The sequence below is a fragment of the Haemorhous mexicanus genome, chromosome 10 (assembly GCF_027477595.1).
Source record: "Haemorhous mexicanus isolate bHaeMex1 chromosome 10, bHaeMex1.pri, whole genome shotgun sequence".
Lineage (NCBI taxonomy): Eukaryota > Metazoa > Chordata > Aves > Passeriformes > Fringillidae > Haemorhous > Haemorhous mexicanus.
The window spans coordinates 2,050,330-2,074,042 of NC_082350.1; the positions used below are offsets into that span (position 1 = coordinate 2,050,330).

At 47.6% G+C, this 23,713-nt stretch overlaps 1 protein-coding gene across 6 annotated transcripts in view; it reads left to right on the plus strand.

The window, feature by feature from the left end:
• The first annotated feature begins 1,280 nt into the window (after positions 1–1,280).
• Positions 1,281–23,713, plus strand: part of PIK3CB (phosphatidylinositol-4,5-bisphosphate 3-kinase catalytic subunit beta) — a 91,648-nt gene continuing 69,215 nt past the window's right edge. For 2 of the 6 annotated variants that reach the window (XM_059854913.1, XM_059854911.1), the window contains exons 1-4: positions 1,347–1,550; positions 4,080–4,259; positions 4,359–4,665; positions 21,094–21,264. The gene's annotated coding sequence lies outside the window, so the exon portion shown is untranslated. Of the gene's footprint in view, positions 1,325–1,346; positions 1,551–4,079; positions 4,260–4,358; positions 4,666–21,093; positions 21,265–22,369; positions 22,510–23,713 lie in introns of those variants that run through there. The other 4 variants (XM_059854912.1, XM_059854916.1, XM_059854915.1 and 1 more) reach the window with 4 other exon arrangements.

Here is a 23,713-nt window from a genome sequence, read left to right on the forward strand (position 1 = left end):
GCTGCTGAACACCACGCTTGCTGCTTATGGCAGACAATAAAACAGGAATGCAAACAGCTTGCTCTGTGGCATGTTCCAGATCTCCTACTGGGGCATTTTTTGGATTCAGGCTTTTCTTAGAGACCATGCTTTCCTTTGGTTCAGCAGTGGAGGCCATTCCTCCTGTGGGGTCTGCTCGCTGTCCTCCTTTTAGCTTTCTAGCTGCCCCATGTCCACTGGCAGATGCCCTGGCTCTCCCCCCAGATCCGAGCTGCAGAGCTCTGTGCTTCACCCCTGACATGTGGCCTGGTGTGATGACTGGGTTTGCACATCTGTCACCACTGCACCTCAAGTGACAGGTTTTGATTTGTCAGAATGTCATCTCCCAAGCAGTGGCCTGAACCTGGGGAAGGCTGGCACAAGGTGCTGCTGAAGTGAGCAGGAGAGTGAAGCCTTTTTTGGCTGGAGGTCAGCCAGACACCTGTGTGGGCAGCTGGTTTCTGCTGTGCTCTGGAGCTGGGCTGGCTCGGGCAGGGCAGAGCACCCCCAGCATTGCAGGGAGTGCCTGTGGGATGCCCATGTCGGCCGGCAGCGCTCCCACAGCAGTTTCTGTGGCAGTGTGGTGTTTGTGAGGAGGGCAGGCCCTGTGGGTGGCTGGCTGGCTGCAGGCCATGCTGGGAGCTGGCTGAGGAGGAGGAGGACAGGGATGGAAGGAAGCAGTGGCCTCGGCTGGCTATGGCAGAGCCAGGCCCTCATCCCCCACATCACCTGCTGCTTTCCAGGCAGCTCCTCTGAGGGAACCGAGGCTGGTGTGAAAGAAAGCAGCAGATTTTATTGCAGTAATCACCTTTCCTCAGAGAAGGAGATAAAGGAACAGCTGGGTAACATTTGGCATGACTCAGTATTTCACTACCAAGTGCAAAGTCATGGCTGAAAAGGTTATGCTTGTGAACCTGAGGGGGCTGGCTGCTCCTCTGCCCAGGCCAAAGGTACAGCGTGGCTCTGAGGCACTGCCAGGCTGTGTGTGGTGGTGGCAGTGGTGGCAGTGTCAGTAGCAGGTGGCGGTGGCAGTGGCAGTGGTGGTGGCAGTGTCAGTAGCAGGTGGCGGTGGCAGCAGTGGCCGGTGGAGAGCGGTGCCCCGGGAAGTGCCCGTGCCCGGGGTGAGGAGGAGCTGTGCGGGCGGCACAGGGAGGGCACCGGGCCGTGCGGGCCGCGCCAAGCCCGCGGGGTCGCTGAGGGCGGCTCGGGCCGGGCGGAGGCACGGCGGGAGGAAGAGGCGGGGGCGGGGCGGGCCAGCCGTGCCGGGTTCGCGCTGTCGGTGTGAGGCTGCGGGAGGCACGGCCGGGTAGGAGCGCGGCTCGCGTTATAGCTTTGCTGCTTTTGTGACCTCCCCCGACCCCTGCCCAGTAGCGGGAGCCCCGGCGGAGCGCTCCCGGCCCTGCCCCGGGCCCGGCACCGCCCGGAGCCCCCGCCGTTCCTGCCCGCTCCCCGCTCCCGAGGCCGGACTCGGGCCCGTTCCCTCCCTGTCGCTGCTGGCGCTTCCTGTGCTGTGACAATCTCCCCAGTCCCAGGTGAATCACCACTCCCTAGGGTTCTTCTGGGGTCTCTTTCCCTTTTCGGAGTGAGGAGATGAGAAGAGGGCTTAGGATTGAATAAGATCAGTTGCTACTGCATCAAAAAGAAACCAGGAGGAAAAAAGAAGCAGAAGAAAGAATGAAATCAAACCCACCAAGGAGATGTGACTACAGTGGCTAATTTGTCAGAAAGCGAAGAGAACGGGGCCTCCCGCTGGGAAACTTTCAAACCTCAGCGAGGTCTGGCAGCTGCAGGGAGTGGGGAAGTGTGGCTGGCAGCGTGTCTGAGGCTCACACCTCCTGCCCGCTGGCATGTGTCACACCAGTTAGGGTGTTAATGGCAAGAATTCACCAATTAAACATTTCATCTTTTTTTCCTGAAATGTTTTCCACGTGTGCTGTCCTAAAGAGTAACCTCAAAATTTTTAAATTATGTAAAGCGTTGATGTTGTCTGTTCCTCAGCAAGGTGCTTTCCTTAGCTGTGATTCATCACCCTGTTTTTCTGTTCCAATTAAGCCGCTCACTTAGAGCACTGAGACAATCAGTGTCTCATCCTGTGAGCTGGGCTCAGCATTATCAGTGACTTTGTCCTTCGGAGTGGGTTCTTGGTAGACTGGAGGTGTTTTCAGTTTCAGGCTATCGTGTTTTACTGGCAATTGTGTCACGAGGGTGATCTGGTAAAGCTCGAGCAGACTGGGAGGGGTCTGATAAGAGTGGAGCCTTGATTGCAAATGCTTGTGTGCTCTTGGGTTGCTTCTCTGAGCCTTCACATCCCCTCAGAAAGCTCAGGCAGGATTTGCTGTTAGGGCTGTCCATTGCCCTCGGATCAGAGTCTATGTTAAAGGCTTACATGCAGAGTTCCTGTAAGAGTTTTTGTACATTAAACATGAGGGTCAGTGAGTTAATCTTTGACGTTGACAGAGCATTCCCTGGGAGCTCAGTCCCTCTGGGCAATGAGTGGCCAGATACTTGAGCTGAGATGCTTGAGGAGGGGAAGAATCCCCTTGCAATTCCCAAGCATGGAAGGAGTCTGGCAGTGGTAGGTATGGCTGATGTTGCTGGAGCCTCCAGTGTCCTCTCACTCCACTTTTATGAGTGGCACTTCAGGAGTGCCCAGAAATGTTGAGGAACAGACATGATCATCAAATATATTATTTTGCAGAAAAATTTAAAGCGAAGCACATTGTTATGAGTTTGTAACAATGTTGGGGAGTTGTTTGTTGTGGGGGAAGGGAAAGGGGTCCAGGACTTGGTGGGGGCAGGAGGCGGACAACTCAAAGAGTGATTGGGCTGGAGCATCAACCAATCACTCGACGCCCTGGGGAAATGATTGGTCCAAAATGAACCCGGTAAGGACCAATCAAAGCGCCCGGATTCCACCAATCAGCGCGCGGATCCAAAACCCACCAATCCTGGACCAGGGGTTTGTTATAAAAAGGGGAGTTTGCTGTTCTTTGGAGTTCGTGTTCTTTTCCTGTTGCGTTGTTCTGTGGTTCTTTGGGTTTCTGGTTTCTTTTTGAGCTGTTATGTGAGGATCTGCGCTTATCCCAGGTTCTCTGTTTCCACTGACTTGTTTTTGAATAAATGAGAGCCTGTTTCAATTGCTTTCTGAGATTTGGCCTCGTTCATTTTTGTAACAACATTACTTTTGTCAAAATTTGCAGTAGACTTTCTAAAATTGTGAATACTTTTTGATTGACAGCTTTGACTCAGGTGCAGCCTGGCTTCCCTGGCCAGGCTGCATCTCCCCAGTGGTGTCATCACCTCCGCTCTGAGTGATCTCACACCTCGTGGGAGGTGTGCTCTGGCAACTGAACCACAGCTCCGGTGAGGCACCACTTCCAAAACAAGGTTTTGTTGAAAACAAAAACATAGTAGGTCTTGGTGTTTTTAGAAATTAAATACTAGACAGAGTGAGGGCCTTTAATGGGAAGCTTTTTCTTTTTTTCCACCAAGGAGAAAGACACAATTTTCAATAGAAAAACATCATGAAGGGAGTTTTTTGACTAGCCCTGAGCAGCAGTTCCTAAGATCCAGTAATAATGGAGGGATGAGGAATGAAGTCAGTCAGTCTTGTCCACTTCTTGCCTCGACAACGTGCATGACTGAAGCACTGACTGCCACATTGTCCTGACGGGGCACTGCCTTCCCTAGGAGTGGGTGGATGTGTAAATCTTTCTGCTTTGCCCCAAAAGTCTGCATGGTGCAGGTGCATACTGCAGTCCTTTCACGCCTCAGTGGATTTCGTGCTGGTTGCACACCAGTTGCCCAGGCTAACAGAGCAGTGAGCAGCCAGGTTTATTTCTTACACTTTTGAGGCCTGTATCAGAGTTTTTTGGCTGTGGAAGTTCTGCAGGGACGCTGTGTGCTGCACCAAGTGTTTCCAAGGTGAAGTGCCATGAGTGGGTTCTAAACTTGATACCATGGGTGTCCTGTTCTACACAGTGGATTTTATTTCTTCCTTATGTAGTGGTTGTCTAACTTGGCAATGAATTTTAGCCAAATATTTCTGGCTTGTCTTTCAGGAATTACATTAAAGTCTGTCAAACAGTGTGGCTGGGAACCTTCCTGTGCATCTGGGTATGAGCAGCACTGGAAACAGGATCCTGGCAGAAACGAACCTTGTCTCTGAACCATTGTGGTTTCTCTAATGAGATCAGTTTGCCACCTGCATCTCTCTGGGCTGTGACTATTTTAGAGATTTTGTAAGTGTGTGAACAACCTTCCTCCCTTCCATCTTTTGCTTTATTCTCTATTTCCCTCTCTTCCTCTCCATCCTCTCTCATGATGCTGTGTCCTCGCAGACGTTCCTTGTTGCTGGTTTGAGGTGAGCATTGTTTCCCAGCTATGAAAGAGCTTGCACGTGGGACAGAGAGCCCTCAGGATTTCCCAGCAGCCCCTGAGCAGCACAATCAGCCAGGCTTTGGCAGCACCCTGGTTCTCATCTCTCGCTCCTGAGCATGGGTGGTGGCTCAGCAGAGCTCAGCTGTGGAGCTCTGAGTGCAACATGAGATCTGCTCCTCCAGGTCATGAGCACAGTGGACTTCATTGAAGAGCTGTGAACAGTGAGGCTGAAATTCCCCGCTGAGTCTGTGATCCAGGAGCTCACAGGTAATGCTGGACTGGTAGATTTCTTATTACATTCCATGGAAGTTGCTCAGATATAAGGAATTTATGTTGAAGGCCTAAATATTTGGGATTATGCTTTGTATTTATTGTCAACAGTCAAAACAACATTGGCACTGAAACTTCTGTGGGAAGATTGTGAACTGTTAATTATTTTCAGGACCTGGCATAACATGAAGGATTATTAACATAACCAGTCTTATAGGTGATGATAAATTCAACAGGCATTACTTCTACTTTTTTAAGAGGTTGGTTTTCATTCTTATTAATCTTTCACAGAGATGTCTTATTCTAGCTGACACAAATTCCTTTTAGAGCTGAACTAAACCTTGTAATTGAAGGAAGTTGAGATATTTATTTAAAATAATTTCCCCTCTTAATATAGCAACCAGGGTTTTCCTTTTATCTTGTAGGAAGCAAAACATCATGACATTATCTCAGTTCTGCAGTTACCTAATGTTAAATTCTGTGTTTTATCAATCCATCTTAAGGGGAAGAACTTGTCTGTTAAATCTTTGTCTTCTTCTTCAATTAAGCACTTCACTAGTAGGCCAGGAGGAAAATAGTTTTCAGTTGTTCCTATACATTTACCTTCAATATTGAGTGTAGCAGCCTGAAGCACAGAGGTCAGCCTGGGGATGGCTGTGGGGCTGCTGGAGGGCACGTGCTCATTTTGGAGCAGCTGCTCTACCTGCAGCCTCCTGTGCAGGTTACTCTCAGCTCTGACTGGCACTGTAGTGCATATGGGGGCATGAATTGTGAGCAGCTGAGCTTCTGGGGCTCTGACTGACACCTGCTCTCCAGAATGTGTGTGACTTCTTGTTGGAACATGGCATCCAGGCTGAAATGAAAGCCCAGCTGAGTGACCTTGCTCGTTTTTCTGCCTCCTCTGCATGTATTCAGGGCATTTCCAAGCATGGCCTGCTTTGCTGTGCAGTACAAAACCACATGGACTCAGCAGTGTCCTGTGGGCTCAATGGCCTATCAGAATGGGGCAATGAAGTACAAACTCATGAGAAAGTAACAATGCAAATACCTGTTATATTGACTGAGATGTATGTGTGAGAACAGTTAGCCTTTTAATAATCTAAATAGAGAGAACTTGTGTGTGTGTGTGTGTATGTGTGTAGGAGAGAAAAAATGTCATGCTCTCCCAGCATTATTTTCATTAATAGTAAGTATATTTATCTTTTGCCCCAGTGAGCAAGTGTTGAGGGTGTACTTGTAGTTAAAGTAAATTAATCTGGTTTTGCTTGTTACCCACTTGGTCTGGCACATCAGAGAGTGAGGGTCACTTCCTATGGCTGGAAGTACTCAGGCTGTTTTACACTGAGAGCACTGCTCTTCTGGTGAAAACACACCTTTCAGTACCCCAACCTGACAGCTCTTTTATCACTGCCTTGCTGGACTTCCCCTAGTGTAAACAAAGCTTGGGTGCTACTATTTGTGTTAGTTGTTTTTGTTTGAGACACGATGTTTTTTTAGTTTCTCTGAAATCTGCGCTGTGTCTTCTGATACTGATGGTTTTGTGGTGCTTGATGTCATCCAGTCACAGCTGGGATGGAAGGGACCTTACAGAACCTTAGACATCACCTAGTTCTGACCCCCAGCCATGGGCAGAGACAACTTCCACTAGACCAGGTTGTTCAAAAAATAAAATTAAATAAAAATGCTGTTTATCTTAAGCTGAACTTAAGCACAGCCCTAGTGCTCAGAGCAGAGTGCAGGACATACCCTACAAGCACCTGTGTTATCTTCACCTGTCTCTTAAGTCTTTTGGCTTCCATTAGACAGAAATGTGTAGCAATGTAAATAATTGCTTATATCCCTCTTTTCTACATGCCTCCACAATTATAATGCTGTAAATGTCAAAAAGAAATGGCTCTTTCTTGTCTTGACTTTTAGCTCAAGTAACATTTCAATGGCAAAGAAATGTCTGTGTTGGCATTCATCTTTTGTGATGTGGTCCAGTGAGTAACAGTGTAAACTGTATTTAAACATAGCAATTACAGAGAACAAAGGGATAGCTGAGGGAAGCTGGACTTGTCCATGCACATTACTGGGCTCTTTCAGAAGGCAGCAGAGTGTCCTCTCGGCTTTGGTTCCTGAAATACAGATTTGGATGAGTTTCCTTTGCCCTAATGCTCAGCTCTCAGTGAGGGCTGCTTCCTCAGAAGGGCTCAAACCATCCTTGACACTGCAGGGAATTTTCTTAGGAATGACCTAGTGGCTTCCTGAATTCCCCTCTCAGTTTTTTTACTTGCATACTTCTTTTCAGCTTTCCAGCTGCCTGTTTTACTTGCTCTGGTTTTGGTGGGTGAGATGGGAGCACGGAAATCCCATTTTTCATTCCCCAGCTGCACAGCCAGTGTGTTACAGTTCCACCTGTGCTGGCTGGGATTTCCTGTTTTAGAAGATTAATTAGGGTTGAGAAATTCTGAGTTCCTCTAAAAGAAACGATTTTCCTTTCCTGTGTGGAAGGGAGGTGGCAGTCTTCTGAGGCTGTGAACTTGTTTAGACCCACTGATGTAGCAGTTGGTACCAGTCAGAGATACTGGCTGGGTTCAGTTCTGTTCCGTGACATCAGTGTAAATCTAAGCAGCTGCTGTTGCTCTCTTTACCTCTTTCAGAGGTGGTTGTTCTTGCAGGAAGAGTTTTTTGTCCAGCCAGAAGTTTGTTTCTTGCTCTTCTCTCTGAGTCAAAAGGCACTATCTGTATTGTACTGTATCTCCAGAAATAATTGCCCTTGTTGACTTCAAAACCTTAATCCTGCAAGCAGAAGTGGTTTCTAACATACCTTCCCAGTTTGGATGGCCCTAAGGATTCATGTGCACACAGTTTTCACTTGTTTTCACTTGTTTTCTGCCTTTTTTTTTTTTCTCTTTTTTTTTTTTCTCTCCTTTTTTCTTTCCCCCTGTTGAGGTGCTCAAATGGCCAGCACTTCTGCCTCACCCACTTAGCTTATCCTGGTCTAGTTCCAAAGCCAGAGGGTGAGGAAATGGTCTTTTTCCTCTGGAATTTTGCTTTGCCAGTGTTTTAGGTCACATACCACATGAAATTGCTTGTTTCTTACCTTGCTGTGAAGTGTATTTGAACATCCCTTGTTAAGGAGTGCTGGAGTCCGGCTTCATACTCACTTTGCTTCTTTGGGGGAGGCAAGGTGGGACATTCCCAGCTGGCAATTCCCAGATTTCCAGAGTGGCAGATCTTGGGGTGTTCTTCTCCAAATCCAGCACAAGTGAGCGCAGAGTCACAGAGCAGGATGTGCAGAGAGGGGTGACAGGGGACAAGGAGGGACAAGAGGAGGAAGAGGAATAAAGGGGACAGTGTGTCATCCAAAATGAATAGGAGAGCATGGGGAAACAGGAAGGAGCTCATGAGGGACATTGAGGTTTCTGATCTTGTTTCTAATTTAGGCACAAGCTATAAAAACCTTTCTATTCATATATTTCTCATATGACTCGCTTTGAAGGCTGGTAGGATTCTCCATGAATAAAACGCTTTGTTCCCCTCTCTGACCTGTCACACTTAATCTTTTCAAACAGTTACAATTTAGCAGTAACTGTAAGAAGATATCTGAACTGGTCTCCTGATTCCAACAGAGCAGTCAGAGGTTAATGAGAGCTGGGAGAAATAAACAATTTGGGCTGCGTGTGCCACGGGTGCAGAACCTGCCGGGGATGGCAGGGCAGCAGAATCAGGGCTTGGCCCAACGCATTTTCAACAGAGCCCATCAAACCCAGATGTGGCACTGTTGCCTTGAGACTGCTGTGGATTTGAGACTAAGAAAGCAAGCAATTCTTAATAAACACTTTGGAAATACTATTCAAGAGATTTAATTTTTCTCCCCCTTCTGTTTTACATCAAGGTGCGATTTTGGCCCCAAACCAGAATTTTGTGGGTTTTTTCCACTGTGTACTTCATCTCATGCAGTTTTAAGGAATTAGACTAAAATATTTCAGCTTAGCTAGAGAACATTTTTTTAATTTGATGTAACAAAAATAATTTGATAATGATTTCAAAATTCTTGCTGAGAAAAACTGGAAAAATAATTTGACAAATGACAGGCCTCTGCTAAATACCTTTACCAAGGTCACACTCAGCCACTTTGGAGAAAAAATGTGGAAAGAAATTGAGTAGTTATTTTCAAATTAAGATTGTTCTTTAATAAAGTAGAAATTCAGGTAGTTCTTTAATAAATTTCCCTTTAATATCATTAACTGGACATCAGATAGGGAAAAAAAAGGCAAAAAGATGACTTGGAAACCTTGGAAAATTGTATTTAGCTAGATAGACCATAAACAGATGGGATGGATTGGAAAAGGGCAAAATGTACAGAAGCTGACATATGCTGGGGGCAGACTGGCTTGGAAAGAGCGTTGGCCTCAGCAGGATTTCTGTGTGGGTAAGGTTACAGGTGGGGGGGTGTGGGAGCAGCCACTGCAGACCCAGAGTGCCAAACGCAGTGTGATTTTCTGGGCATTAAAAAGGCAGGTTGCTAATTAAGACACTCAGTGTCTGTCAGAAAAGCTGCATGAGGCAAGCACAGTCACTGGGAGCTGGTAGTAAACCTGCCATGCACCATCAGTTTCTCTAGGTCAGGATTGCAGGCACTTGAGACTGTAGTTCATGTTGGGACTCAGGTGTTTATTATTTCTTATCAGTAAAACAGTCTCACTGCTGGGAGTTCAGCAGCTTTTCATTAGAAGGCACAAAATGCCCAACAATCTCTTGGCACACGGGCTTTTAAGACTAAACTATCCAACTAAGAGCTGACACCTGGATTATTTTCCCTTTTACCCCAATAACTGATCCCACAGAGCCCCCAGTGCAGACTTTTCTGCCCAAACCCATGGAGAAGGAGGAAGAAGAAAGTAAAGAAGAACAACCTGCCTCCACCTTAAAACCTCCGTCTTGCTTCATATTTATTTCTATATTCTAAGACCCCAAACTCTTAAGTTTTCCACCCTGTGATATCACACACTTCTAACCAACTACACACTCATAATCCCAGTGCTATCAATCAGTTTTGGAAACCTTCTTCACAACCTCAGCTCAGATGCAGTGTTCTCTTGTGGGCCCGTGCCTTTCAGCACAGAAAATTTAAAATTCTCAGCATCCAGGGTTCCAACAATGCATCAGCCTCCATGCAGTGACGTCGTGCAGTGACGTCGTGCAGTGACGTCGTGCAGTGACGTCGTGCAGTGACGCCATGCAATGATGTCATGCAGTGATGCCATGCAGTGTCCACTGTAGCCCTGGCCTGCAGCAGCCCCTGGCGTGTTTGGGTGCCAGCACTGGTGGAGGCAAAGCCCATCCCTGATGTGCAGAGCAGCTGTTTGCCATGGAGTGACTCTCCAGTGTCACCTGGAGCAGCACCATCAGCCCAAAATGCAGGGACAGGGCCTGTTTTGGGGTAAGGCCAGGGAGCAGCAGTGGTGCTCAGCTGGGATTTCTGCAGGCAGTGCCACAGGTGCATGGGCAGGTGTATTTGAGAGGTGAGTCAGCCAGCCAGAAGGATTTATTTAAAAAGTCTTTGTCCCAGACAAGATGTGCAGCATGGGACACGGGATTGTTCTCTGAAGCTAGCTGTAGAAGCACTGCCAGGTACATCAGAGCAGGGTGTGGAAAACCCAGTGTTCAGGGTGCCACATGCTGCAAGGGACAGCCCCTGCAGGAGCTGTCACCGGCTGCAGGGAGGAACACAAAGCTGCTTTTGTTGAGTTCCCTACATTATCATTCTAATTCAGCGTTTACACAGTGCAACAGCCCCACTTCTATCAGATACTAATTAGGGTCTGTTCACATTTTTTCATCTTTTGAAGAAGGTTATCACCTGATCTTTAGCAACTTGAAATAATCAGTTTTTTAATAGAGTTCGTATGGCCATGCCACTGAGGAACTGCATGACTGTTCCCCCAGCTGTTGTTGTGGGGGAAGGAGAGAAAACAGCAAAACAAAACCATGCTGTTTTTCAAGGCATATTTTATGGATAATTTAGCTGAGCATCATCAGTTCTTAGGTTTGAAAATTATTAAGCCACAAAGTGTAATGGCATGTTCTTTGATAGAAAACCCGACATGCTGTAACAGGACCTTGTTTTTCATATCTGAGTGTATTACTTTTTAACATATATCTGTGATAATTGTAGTTTAAGATGTGACTAAGATTAAAAGAGGCGAAGTGTGCATCTCTCTAATACTTTATTCAGACATTTTCTCTGAGGAATATTTAGCATAAGAGTCAAGATTTAAAGGTTAAATAAAAATGTTTAAATTAAATTATCAAAGGAAAAGACTAATGTTTAACAATAGTGTTTTAAGAGGTTATTTTGGATCTGTTATATGAAGGAATTAGCATAGGATGGTTTGGAAGTTTACAGGTGCTATTTCAGGAATTGAGACTTCTTTCACTGGGATGTAGAGATTTCTTTTCCTGAATTGTGACTGCTACAGGTATTTGCTCTGTTGTTAACGGTGCTTGAGAACAAAGGTGCTTGAGAGCTGATACCTGATGCTTTTTTTGCTGTTTTGAAACACCTGTGTAGTCCTCACCACTGTAACTGAAAATTGTACTTGACAAAAGGAATTCTAAATGTAGTTTAATGGCACGGTAAGAATGTCCTTGAAGTTCCAGTTTCAATGATTGAGTGTTGGTGTCCATTGTGTGGGGGCACTAGGAAGGCTAGGAAGGGTTTGTGTGGGATGCTCTCCTGTGATGCGCTCACATCAGAGCTCAGCTTTAGCAGCTCCCTGCAGGGTGAGGTCTGGGTGGATCCCTGAGCTGGCACAGGTTTGCCAAAGTGCTCTGCTCCAAGCTCTGTGGGTGAGCACACAGCAATAAGGATGCAGACCTGTGTGCAGTCAGCTATGTAAACATTTCCATGTGCCAAATGTGTACAGCTGCCATCACCATCCAGTGCTGGCCCTCCTGCTGGGTGGGTGTGCTCCCAGCTCCTGGTGGCATGGGGGATATCTGCAGAGGGGGCTGGGACACTGCTGCTGCCAGACGCTGCTTCATGGTGTGTGACACAGCTTATGGTGTGTGACAGGCTGAGGGCTGGCATTTCTTGCTGTACTGAGAGCCAGACTGCTGTCAAGTTGCAGGAGGGTGGATTATACACATCTGTATGTGTGTGCAATGTGCACACCCAGGAGCCCCTCAGGAAAGCCCTTCTGGCTCTGCGTGTCCTGCTCTATCCCACATGCTGCTGCTCTGGGGGCTGTGGCAGGTGCCTGCCTGTCCCCCTGCCCCTATCCCTGTGGAGAGGGATCCAGGCAGGAGCTGGGCAGCACAATTCTGCTTTGGGTGGGTGGAGGGGAAAAAGGACAGTGCAAAAGCATTTCCTTTGCTGTCATCACATTCCTCTCTGTGAAGCAATATACGCAATAAATAGACTCCACAACCTGATGTAGTTATGAACCAGGTTTCTTAAGTAAAAGGTTAAAATTCAACACATAATTCAACAAAAATAAACAGTTTTTCAGATGAACTTTTCAGATCTTGAGAAGTCTAGACACCACTCCTCTTTCTGAGTGTCCACTTAGCCCTCACATTTTTAGAAGTCTGGAAATCAGTTATTTTATTAGTCTTTTGTCCAAAAAAAGGTTATTTCACAGCATGAAGAAGAATTAAGGCTGCAGTGAGTTACCCTTTCCTAGGAAAGCAGCAGTGGCTGGCCAAAGCTTTCTCCAAAGGTGTTTGTGGAGGGTTTGGTCTTTCCAAAAGTTCTTCTGTGGGGGAACTAAAAGCAGCAGGAAGTAGTATTTGGAAAGCCTTTTTCAAATCACTCAGTAAGGAGTGCCAGCTGTCTGCCACTGGCATTCCTGTGATAGCTGTAATGCAGTCATTCCCCATCTCCTGAGCAATCTTTGGAGCAGGACAGGCTCCTTCTGGCATGGGCTTTGCTTTCTGCCTGTCCTGATTAGCCCAGACAAAAAAATCAGCCTGCATCAGTTCCTGAGCAGTGCCCAGCAGTTGTTGTGTAGCTGTGACCTGATTTTGCCGCGGTGGGTGCGATTTCAGTTGCCATGCTCTCTGTGGTCCTTGTGCTGATGGTGCAGTTGTCCGAGCTGGGAGACCTTGCTGCTGGGAGCTGAGATGTTGCCATTGCTCCTCTCCCAGATGTGGGAGAGCAGGCACAAAAGGCTGTGCTGTAAGCAGGGACAGAGAAGGCTTGGAAGAGGTTGTTCACTGGCATTTCTGCTTTCCATGTATTACCCAAACAGGAGCATATTTCTTACCAATTGCAGTGACTTGGATCTAAGTAGTGTTTAGTGCTGCTGGTGTCACATCCTCAGCTGGGCTGCAAGTTCAATTGCCAGGAAAACAATTATGGAAAGGAAACAATCCAACTCAATCCACACTCAGCCCTTGCAGTTAACAGACATCAAATGAAATAATTTATACTTGGAAAAAGTTATAGAAAATGCATGAGGTTATCTTCTTACTTAACAGCTCTGCTCAAACTTATTGCCCAGGCATTTTTCAGAGTGGAATTTGGTGTTGTTCCCTGGGAGTTCCTTGGATACTTGACCCTAGGTCAGTCTCTCTTACAGAAAACCCTCATGAAAGTACAAATGCCAGTGGAAAATCCCAGAAATTTCCTTGGGCAGTTCTTCCTTAGGACTAATGATTCTCAGTCTCATGGAGGTGATTCAAGAGCCATCTTCATCCCAGTGATGTGATTAACCACGTCCCCTTTTGGTCAGTTGGCTCAGAACTGCCTTTGCCTCTGATGAGGAGTGTCCCAGACAGTAAAGCAGAAGGAATTACTGGCATATGCGAGCAGTGGGCATGCCTGAAGTGACACTAAATTCCAAGGAGATTTCCTCTACCAGATTGAAAAGAGCTGTGGCTCCCCTTGGGAAAAGATGTGAAAACACATATTCTCAAAATTGGGGTGGGGAACTCTGTTGGGCAATGATGGGAAGACAAGGCTCCTATAAAACATCCTTGGTGGGAGAGAAAAGCCCCAGCTTGCTTCCATTTGAATTTGTCATCTGTTCCTGGAGGATTACCAGAAGTGCAGTTCTCCTGAGACACCAGCCTTCCCCAGAGCCTGGGCTGTGGGGCCAATACAGGCTTTCAGGGAAGGCCATCTCTGAGAGAGCTGAGTTTGCAAGAGGTTTAAAATCTGCCCTGGACATGGGGCAAGGAGAAGATTACCAGCCAATGTTTGTGGGAAGTGCCTCATTAATAATGAGCTTTAGGTGCAGAAGAACTGAGGAAGATGTTTTTCCATTATCACTGGGGGAAGCAATACCAGTTAAGGCAAGGCTTGCAGGAGAAACATTTACTGGAAGTGTTTACATGTTACTTAATACCTTGACATGCATTATTCAACTTGTGTAATATCAGCTGGGGTGGAGCAGGGAGGAATGGCTTTGGCAGGAGAATTTGTTTGTTCCCCATGGAATATTTTCCTGGTCGTAGCTACCTTCTTTGGCAACGAGATACATTCCAGGAACAGAAAAAGTGTTCTTGAGCCACATTTTTATGAGCTGCTGGAATGTGCTGTCTTGTGAAGGTGACCTAACCTTGTCCAGATGGCTGCTACTTCTCTGAGCACTGCCACCCTGTCAGTCTTTCTCCAGAGCAGAACAGAATTGCAGCAAAAGCTCCCTGTGAGCCCTCTGCATTCAGGGGAGGGGGCACTGAAATGGATGCACTTCTCCTCCTGGAAACAAGCCCCACGTTCCCTCACAGGGGGAGGCAGCAAGGGCACTCTCCTGAGCAAGCCACTTGGGCTGAGCTCTACTGGTGGGCCTAAAGGACTTTCTGTGCTGCAGCCAAGTGAGCTGTGCCCTTCTGCTGGGGGAAGAGTTCTGCTCACACTAGCAGGGCTGCAGTCACACAGTGAAGGAGAGGAGAAGGAGAAATAGACTGGGGAGCGTGAAGTTCAGCAGGCATCTCTGCTTCCCTCGTCCACACAGACAGCAATTTCATGATTCACCTGCTGAATGATTTTGTTTTGCTGACAAAGCTGTGATAAACAAAGACTTGGCATCATTTGCATAGTTGTTTAATCTGAAGGCGTGTGAGTCATTTAAATGAAACTTTTGACTTGTGGTAGATTGCCAGGCAGAGGGGGTGAAACACACAGCTTTTGATTTGGTTAATCAGTACCTGGAAACTCCTTGAAAAGTGATTCAACACAAAGCCTGGAGTTTCCAAAATAGTAAGGCAGGCTTAATTTCTAGTTTTGAAATAAATAATAATATACTTGTACTCTTACACTGCAATGATTTTAATTTTTTTTTTTGTGATGGCATCTTGCCAGACTTAGTAATTTTAACTTTTATAGACTAAAAATTAGGATGATGCATCTGTAGCTCGAAGAAACTGTCTAAAATATAACTCCTGGAAATAACATGAGTCTTCCTGATTCAGGATGACTGGATGGTCTAGCAATGAAAGACTAGAAAAATGTACTTCAAAAAATGTACTGGCATTTTAGGAGTATTCCAGGAGTCTCTCCCGCACTGGATGTGCAGTGCCTGTTGATATATCTGCTCTGAAATGTGCTTTTTTTCCAAGGATGGGACTCATGGCTCGGGATTATCAGAAGTTTAGTAGAACTGTGAGATGAAATAATTTCTGTCTGCTGCAGCAGGGAACTGAACATTCTTGCTTCTCAGCAATTTCAGTGTGTGCTTGTGACTCTGCTTGCACTGATTTAATGTAGGACAGTTTTATAGAAAAATAAACATTGAAATTAGTTGTACATGAATTAGTAGTAGACTTGAAACATTGTTAATAAAACATCAAAATGCGTTTCGAAAGCCTATCTGCTATATATATGTATTTTTGTTAGTCCTTTTAAAAACAGAAACTCATCAGTAGTACTAAAATTGCAACACAGTCACCAGAGGGAAGAAGTTAGAATCTGAGATTTTAGATAGAGATTCAAAATAATAGTCCATTTGTAGGTACAACAGGTATTTTTGAGGAATGGTGATGCATGTAGTATTTGCCATTTTTCTAGTGCTCACAGAATTTTTAAATTTCACAACAACTTTTTTAGCTTGCCCTGCTATGTGGGTATAGTGGTGATAAGCAATGAAATTATTGCTTTGATCACATTTTCCATGGGCTGGTGAAATGTTAATGCAATACCTTTGTCTTATGGCAGCAGCAATATATCATTTGCTTTTATCTCTTTCTTTGGTTTGCACATCACGTGTAACTCATGCAGGGTAGGTTGGAGCAAGTCTTTCCTGGTTTGCAAAGGTACATGGCCAAATTCTGAGGTGATGCCCACTGTGCACTTCAGATCAGTAGATGTGTGTGGCCCAAAGAATAACTACATCAGTGTCCTTGGAGGGACAAAGACTCAGTTTTCTCTCTTGGAGCAGTTCTGACAAAACAAAGTCTTGCTAACTGTGACTTACACCATTGTGGCTGGACAATGATGTCCTCGAAGAAAACTTGACAAAACATGAGTTGAAAGTCTCAAGGTGAAATGCTGAAATTGTACAGTGTTTCATATCCACAGTCATTAAAACGTGTGACAGCCTCAATAGTGTTCCTGATCATTGCTGGTTTTCACAGTTGTCACATCTGCTCTGTTATCAGAATTGCCTTAACAGGAAGGCCAGCTAGAAAATAAATATGCAAAGAGGCTGAGAGAGAGATAGATTTCCTGTAATGAATCTCTTTCTAGTCTTTGCCTCTGGCTGAGAATAGTAATATGCCATTAACCCAAGAGATGTAAAACATGCTGTGCTGTGGTTGGAAGGGTGTCAGAAATCCTCCTGTAAGGATGAGAAGATGTTTTATTGCTATTCCATTTGTTGGTTAGCCTAATCATAGTAAGCATTTCAGAAAAAGGGAACTCCTTGTGAAGGGTGATGTTTGATTTTGGTAATTAGCAGATTGCAGAGAGAGCTGGTAACACAGATGTGTTGAGGCAGGAGGAGCAGCTGTTACACTTGAAGTGCTGTCTCACACATTAAAACCTGCTGGACATCGAAGCCTATTTTTAGTAAAAGAATAAATAAGCTGGCTGTGCCCTACTTTTTGTCAAAATGTGTCACGGGATCTTTGATTAGAAAAGGTGGTAGAAATAACACAAGGGAACTCGGTGCCTCGTCTGAAAACTGACATTTCTAACAATCCAGTTCTGTTAATAAAATGTTAATATTGGCTATGAGTTCATGCCCACAAAGTAGGCAGAGGAAATGATAGCTGGTGGGAGACTTGTCTGTGTGGGCTGTGAGGTTACATGTGGACAGAAGTCCTGCTCTAGTAGGCATTGGCCTTTTGGATGAAAGAATTTGTTTGGTATTGATGGAACTATTTTTACAAAGTCTGTGTTAGGAAATTGGAAAAATGAAGGACTATGTAGAGTTCTTTGTGTATGAAGGGAGAATGTAGCAGGAAAGTCAGCTGCCACTTCAAGATGCTGTTGATTGTTGTAAAGGCCTTACTCTTCCTAATTCTGAGTAGTTTTTTTAATCTTCACTTGCTGGTTTACAGATGGAGGTCCACATACCTCATGAAAAAGCTGTTTTGTAAAGTGTGACCATACTCAGAGACCAGAACAGATGCAGAAAAATTACATTGGCTATGGTTTGGAATTAGTGACAATAAGTATTTTCAGTCAGTTTGTCTACAGATTAGTGCTATTAAAAATTTGCTGCTTTATTACAATGGAATTTGCATAAAGTGATCAAAATGCCACCATTTAAAAGTGGCTGCCTAGGAGCTCCTGCCCATGGGGTTTCTGTGCTTTGGAAGCAGTAGGACCAAGTGCCTTCTAGCTGTGGGGTTCAGCTCCCAGCCCTTCCTGGCACAGCTGCAGCCTCAGGGCAGAGGGACAGAGGGACTCTGCAGTTCCCCAGCCAGGATCCAGGTCTGGGGAGCTCTGTGGGATCACCAGCACAGCCAGTGCTCCAGGAGAGCCTTGCTGGGTCAGACCTCCCTCCAGCTCAGACCTGCTGCTGCTCACCAGCTCCCACAGCTTTCTGAGCGGGGAAAAGCAGAGGAAGCTGAGCCCAGCAGTTCACAGCAGGGCTGTGTCTGCCCTAGTGGGTGCATCAGCTGACTGCTGGTGATTCTGGTGTGGCACAGCAGCCTGGGACCTCAGTGGCTCTGTGTTGTTTAAGCTAGGCTTAAAATTTTAAAAGGAGAGGCCTCAGACATGGAACTCAGCAGGAACAGAACATCGAAGTACCAGGAGGGTGCCAGGGCTGCTGCAGCTGGCAGAGGGGTTTGCCTCTCTTGTTCCTGTATGCTCTGGGTTCTCAGAGAACTCTTCTACTGAATTTTACTCGTGTTCAATAACTTGGTTTAGCAAAGCACTGTTAAAAGCTGCTTGTTCTGGCTGCAGGCTGGTGCTCCATTAGCCAAAGCCAGCATCCCATTTGTCTGACACGTGGTTTGCAGTCTGGTACTGCTCGGGCTGGCTGCTGCTCCTGCTGCTGCTCTGCTGCTGCTGCTCTGCTGCTGCTGCTCTGCTGCTGCTGCTCTGCTGCTGCTGCTCTGCTGCTGCTGCTCTGCTGCTGCTGCTCCTGCTGCTGCTCCTGCTGCTGCTCCTGCTGCTGCTCTGCTGCTGCTGCTCTGCTGCTGCTGCTCTGCTGCTGCTGCTCTGCTGCTGCTGCTCCTGCTGCTGCTCCTGCTGCTGCTCCTGCTGCTGCTCTGCTGCTGCTGCTGCTCTGCTGCTGCTCTGCTGCTGCTGCTGCTCCTGCTCTTTCTGCTGCCACTGCTCTGCTGCCACTGCTCTGCTGCCACTGCCCCTGCTGCTGCTCCTTCTGCTGCTGCTCCTTCTGCTGCTGCTCCTTCTGCTGCTGCTCCTTCTGCTGCTGCTGCTCCTTCTGCTGCTGCTGCTCCTTCTGCTGCTGCTGCTCCTTCTGCTGCTGCTGCTCCTTCTGCTGCTGCTGCTGCCCCTGCTGCTGCTGCTGCCCCTGCTGCTGCTGCTGTTGTTGCTGCACCGGGACAGCTGAGACACCAAGGGCAGCTTTCACAGACGCCCAGGCTGGAGCTGCATGGGCATAGGGACTGCAGCACTTCCTGAGCACCTCTTGGGGAGCATCCTGCTCACAGCCCTGAGGTGGTGTGGTGTGTCCTGCTCACAGCCCTGAGGTGCTGTGTCCTGCTCACAGCGTTGAGGTGGCATGTCACACCATGTCCCTCACCGTGCCATTAGCACTTCTCCATGCACCCCCAGAGGTCCTGGTGGCAATAGCCAGCTTGGGTTTCACAGGCTGGGCTGTCTAACAGCTGCAGAGATGGAGGAGGTCCAGGAGGCCAACTTTCAGCTGAGCTGGTACAGGACCATGCTACCCATACACCTTATCCTCTCTGTCATATTGTTTATGTCTGTTGCAGCACTTTAACCTAGGGCATGGAATCATGTATTGGGAATCTCTTAGTGTTTTCCCTACAGGAGATTAAATATAGGCTTTGGCAGTTAAACCTGATTCTTGGGATTTATTGTACTAAACACATGGTTTGAAATAGTCACAGCCAGTATTATTCACTTGTTTATTAACACTTCTTAAATTTCAGTGACTAATGACTGTACCTTCCAAATGGTACCAACCTGCTACTTTAGGGAATAGGAGACATATTTTTTCTAGTCTAGATGAAGAAGGGCCTTCAAAGGGGAGATTAAAGTTTTGTTAACAGACAAGCTATTTTTTGGAGGTTACAAAGCAAACTGGCTTTTCTGTAGTGACTGCTGAGGAGAGTGACATGTTATTTGTCATACACAAGATGTTCTAAAGCCTTTTATTTGGACAGCAGTAGGCAGCAAGCTGGCCAAGGGGTGACCACGCAGTGCAGTGGCCATTATTCTCTCTACTATTGCTCACAGTTTTGAATATCAATTTTTTTTTTTTAAGAAAAGAATTACTGATGAGAGATTCTTGTGTCATTCTGTATTCACCAGAAAACATTCCTGTGCTTTATCTGCCCAAGGCTCATTTGGTTTGTAGATGTTGCCATTGTATCACAGTGTCAGACATCATCAAGTTGCTATAAGTGTTTAAATTTTCTAATGAATTCTTTCTAAGCATCTCCCACCCAGTATTTTGCTGTGTTCTGGATCATTATCCTTTAGATTTTTTTTTTTTCCCCCAGGATGGCTTTTTCTGCTTCAGGCCAAACATCCTTAACATGGCATTTCCACTTGCCTTTTTTATGTCTGGGTCTGCTGCCACAGTTCTGTGATGTTTGCAAATACAGAGACAACTTAGTTCCTTTCTTCTGATCACTGCAGTGACACAGGATTCAAAGAGTGTAAACCCAAAAAACTGAAAATGACACATTTTCAAGCAACCAAGAATGTGCCCTAGGTGTACAGCTGCTTCACATGCAAAGACATGACTCAGATCCAGCCTTTTCAGACAAAGCCCTTTCATTATACTGAGAACACATGTAACAATAGCCTGGGGGACAGAACAATAGAACATTTGTTGTTTTGTGAAGGGGGGTGGGAAGGCAATCTAAAGATAAGGAAATTGAAAATTAAAATGATATTTGAAGTCTGGTGGATTTTTTTTTTTTGCATGCCACATAGGCTATAAAAAGGTTTCTTTAAGATGTTTCAAGGCAAGTTCCTTATCCGTGTCGCACACACTGTCTGTAACAACTCCGTGTGTGACAAGAGCATGAATATCATGCAAGCTGATCAACCATAATCTGAAATATCTTAATAACTACTGGCTGAGATCTCTTTATTCCCCCTGCTAAATACTGATACTGTGTTTGGAGGCAAAAACCAGAAAATGGAAAGGAAATTTGAAATCGGGGATTACAACCCTGGAGAAAAACTCGGTGTGGTCAGGTATCACTGAAGTCTATTCACAGAAATCGTCTATACAAGACAGTTTTAAAGTGCCTGGGGCTCTATGTGTGATAGACACTTCAAGGCATCATTAGTCAATTGAAAAAGATGGCAGTAAACAGTAAAGAGATTTTTAAGGCTCTGGATTGTAGCCCTCTGCTCAGTCCATTCGCATCATGGCTTATGTTTTGCAAAGACTGCACTGGATCCTGTAGAACAACCACCTAATGTCACAAGATCCAGAGTAAATAGCTCTTTTTAAAGAAACATTATCAAGCCTTTCCAGTCACAAACCCATTTGTCATCAATGAGGCCAACTACTGAGCCAAAGTTTCAGTGTCTAAGCCAAGACTATCTGGAATATTTAATGTCAAAACCACAAGTATCAGAATGATTTGAAAAACTGCAGATCTGGAACTTTTTACACTACTGGATTTCATTAATACCTTTTTTCTTCAGAAATATATTTCAATTGCAATGTAAACTTTAATCAGAAGAAACAAGTGGCTCAACATGCTGAACTAAACTTTGTTATGTAGAACACAATCCATTTGTGTGAGTGGCACATTGCCTGATAAACCAGTTTCATTTGAACTCTACTTTTTTTTTTTTTTTTTTTCCAGGAAGAAGGGAAGTCGAGGGAAGTTACTACACTCTGTGGTGTGAAGTAGCAGCAGCATGATGTTCAGGAGCAATGCCTGTGGTACTGAGCAGATTAAGGAACTGGTTAAAAGCAGGAAGGGGAGCTGTTAATTGACACAGGACAGACAGGCTGTGAAGGCAACTGACACATGGTAGGCAAGATTTCTCATTAACTTCTGTCCTTCCACTGAGATTTGCCTAGAGGTAGCATTGCATGATCATCATTCATGCAAAAATCCCATTTGCTGAAGTAATAGGGGAGATCATTGTCCTTCCCAGAGATTTCCAGTTAATAGATGTTGTGGTTGGTTGGGTGCTTTATAAAAAACAACAAAACATTTCCTAGATATGTTCTAATCCAAATTTAATGGGGTTTTAGTGCCTTGAGAATTGGCAAGTGAAGTTGAGGAAGTAAATCCATCCATCCATTTTCAAAACAGGAATAACTGGAAAAATGAACAGACTAAAATAGACAAGCTTAATGATACAGCATGATTATTAGCATAGGGATGTTAAAATATGCATAACATGATCATACTCTTTGTGGACAAGGATGTGCTACGCCTCGCCCTGTGTTCATTGAAGGCGGCAGGAATGTTGCTGCTGATTTCAGTGGGTGGGGACGGGCCCGCTGCATGCAAAAGTTGTTTCACTACCGGTTACATTCTACCTTGCCTTCTTTTGATTGCTTCTTTCAAGCCTTAGAAAACCCCCTTTTCTAGGTACTAGTTCCCATGCAATTATTCCTGACCGCTCAGCACCAATACTCTTGAAATGAGAACGCATCGGGGAATTAATTGCCAAGGCTGCTATAATGAGCTCTTCCTTGCTGATTTCCAGAAGGCGCTTCGGGAAGGTGCTGTAGGATGAGCCTCTCCGGCGTGCCCAGGGCGGCTTTCCCTGCTCGCAGTCCGACCTGGGGGTGCGGTAGCGGCTTCCGGGGCACTGCGAGTGCGAGCCGCGCAGGGAGCGCCGGGCCGGGGCAAGCGGGGCTGCGCGTCCGTCCGCGGACCGGCGGAGCGCTCCCGGAGCGCCAGGGGCGGCTCGCCAGGGGCTCCGGGGCCCGGCCCGCGGGGGGGCGGGGGAACGGCGACCCCCAGCCCGGCCGCCGCCGGCCCGCAGCGCCGGCCGGAGGCGCGGCCAGCTCCGGCCCTCCAGGGAAGGGGAGCGGCCGCAGGGGCGGGACGCGCCGCGCCATTGGCCGCCAGCCGCGGTTCCATAGCGAAAGCCCGGCCCGGGTTGGCGGCGGCGGCCCGAGGGCGAAGCCATCGCCTTGGTAACCCCGGCGGAGCGCAGCGCCGGGGCCGGTGGCGGCCGAGGGAGCGCTCCCCGCTGGCTCCAGCGCCGCCGCGCTGGCTGGGGCGGCGCGGACACGGCGGCGGCCGCTGCCCGGGAAGGTGGGTGTGCGGGGCGAGCAGCTGCGTGTGCGGGGTGTGCGCGGCTGGCCGTGCCCGGGCAGGTGGGCGTGCAGGGCTGGCCGTGCCCGGGCGGGTAGGTGTGCGGGATGTGCGGGGCTGGCCGTGCCCGGGCAGGTGGGTGTGCGGGGCTGGCCGTGCCTGGGCTGCGCTCCGAGCGCGACGGGACGGGGCGAACCGGCGGCACCGCTCGGTCTCGGTGTGGCTGCGGCGGGGCTCCCCTCGGCTGCCAGCCCGCTGCTGGCCGTGCCTCCCGCCCGGCAGCTGAGCTGCGCAGGAAGAGGGCTCCGCTCCGCTCCGCTTGCGACACCGCGGTTGCTCAACTGCGCGGGCGGCTCCGCGCCCTCCCCGCGCGGGGGAAGGTTCCGGCGGGACGCGGCCGTTTGCCGGCGGAAAGGGGCCCGGGGCGGCCGGCTGGGCTGGGCTCGGCTCGGCTCGGCTGGGCTGGGCTCGGCTCGGCTGGGCTCGGGTCGGCTGGGCTGGGCTGGGCTGGGCTCGGGTCGGTGCGGCGGGAGGGCGCCTTTGTGCCCGACCGCGCCGGGAACGGCCCCGCAACAAGTGCCCGGCGCGACTGGGGCCTGCGGCGGCCCCGCTCCAGCCCGGGTCAGCCTTCCCGCGCCCGGGGCTCGGCGGCGCTCGGGAGAGCCTGCTCGGTCCCTGGGCCCCTTGTACCCCCGAGCGTTCGCCGGACAATCTTTGTGCTCTGCCTGGAGGTTTTTTCTGTTGGTTTTTTTTTTTTTTTTTCCCAAGCTGAGAACTTTGGGTGATTGCTTTGTGAATTTTAAGTGGCGTTTCTATTACTCGATACTCCCGGTTGTTTTCAGCTGGGTTTCTGAGCGTTGTTTTCCTTGGGAACCGCAGGAATTTGTGTGGCAAAGCAGTATTTGGGAAATGTGTTTGCAGTCGGCTGCTCGCGCTGTGCAGGGCGGCGCACAGAGCGGTGGCTTTGGCACTGCTGTCATCGTCCGCTCTCCGAACAGACAGCCACACTGCCACAGAAGGCTTCTCTGGAAGGTGGGGAATAAATCTTCATTAGTCCCAAAGAGTTCCTGAAAGAAAAACGGAAACCTCTCATGCCAGACTCGCTAGTTTGTCTGGCTGGAACACATGTGTGCTTAGCCTCCTGCTGGACACTTTCCAAGCTCCGGAAAACTGAGTTTTTCTCGGGGTGTACAGAGTTGGTTTT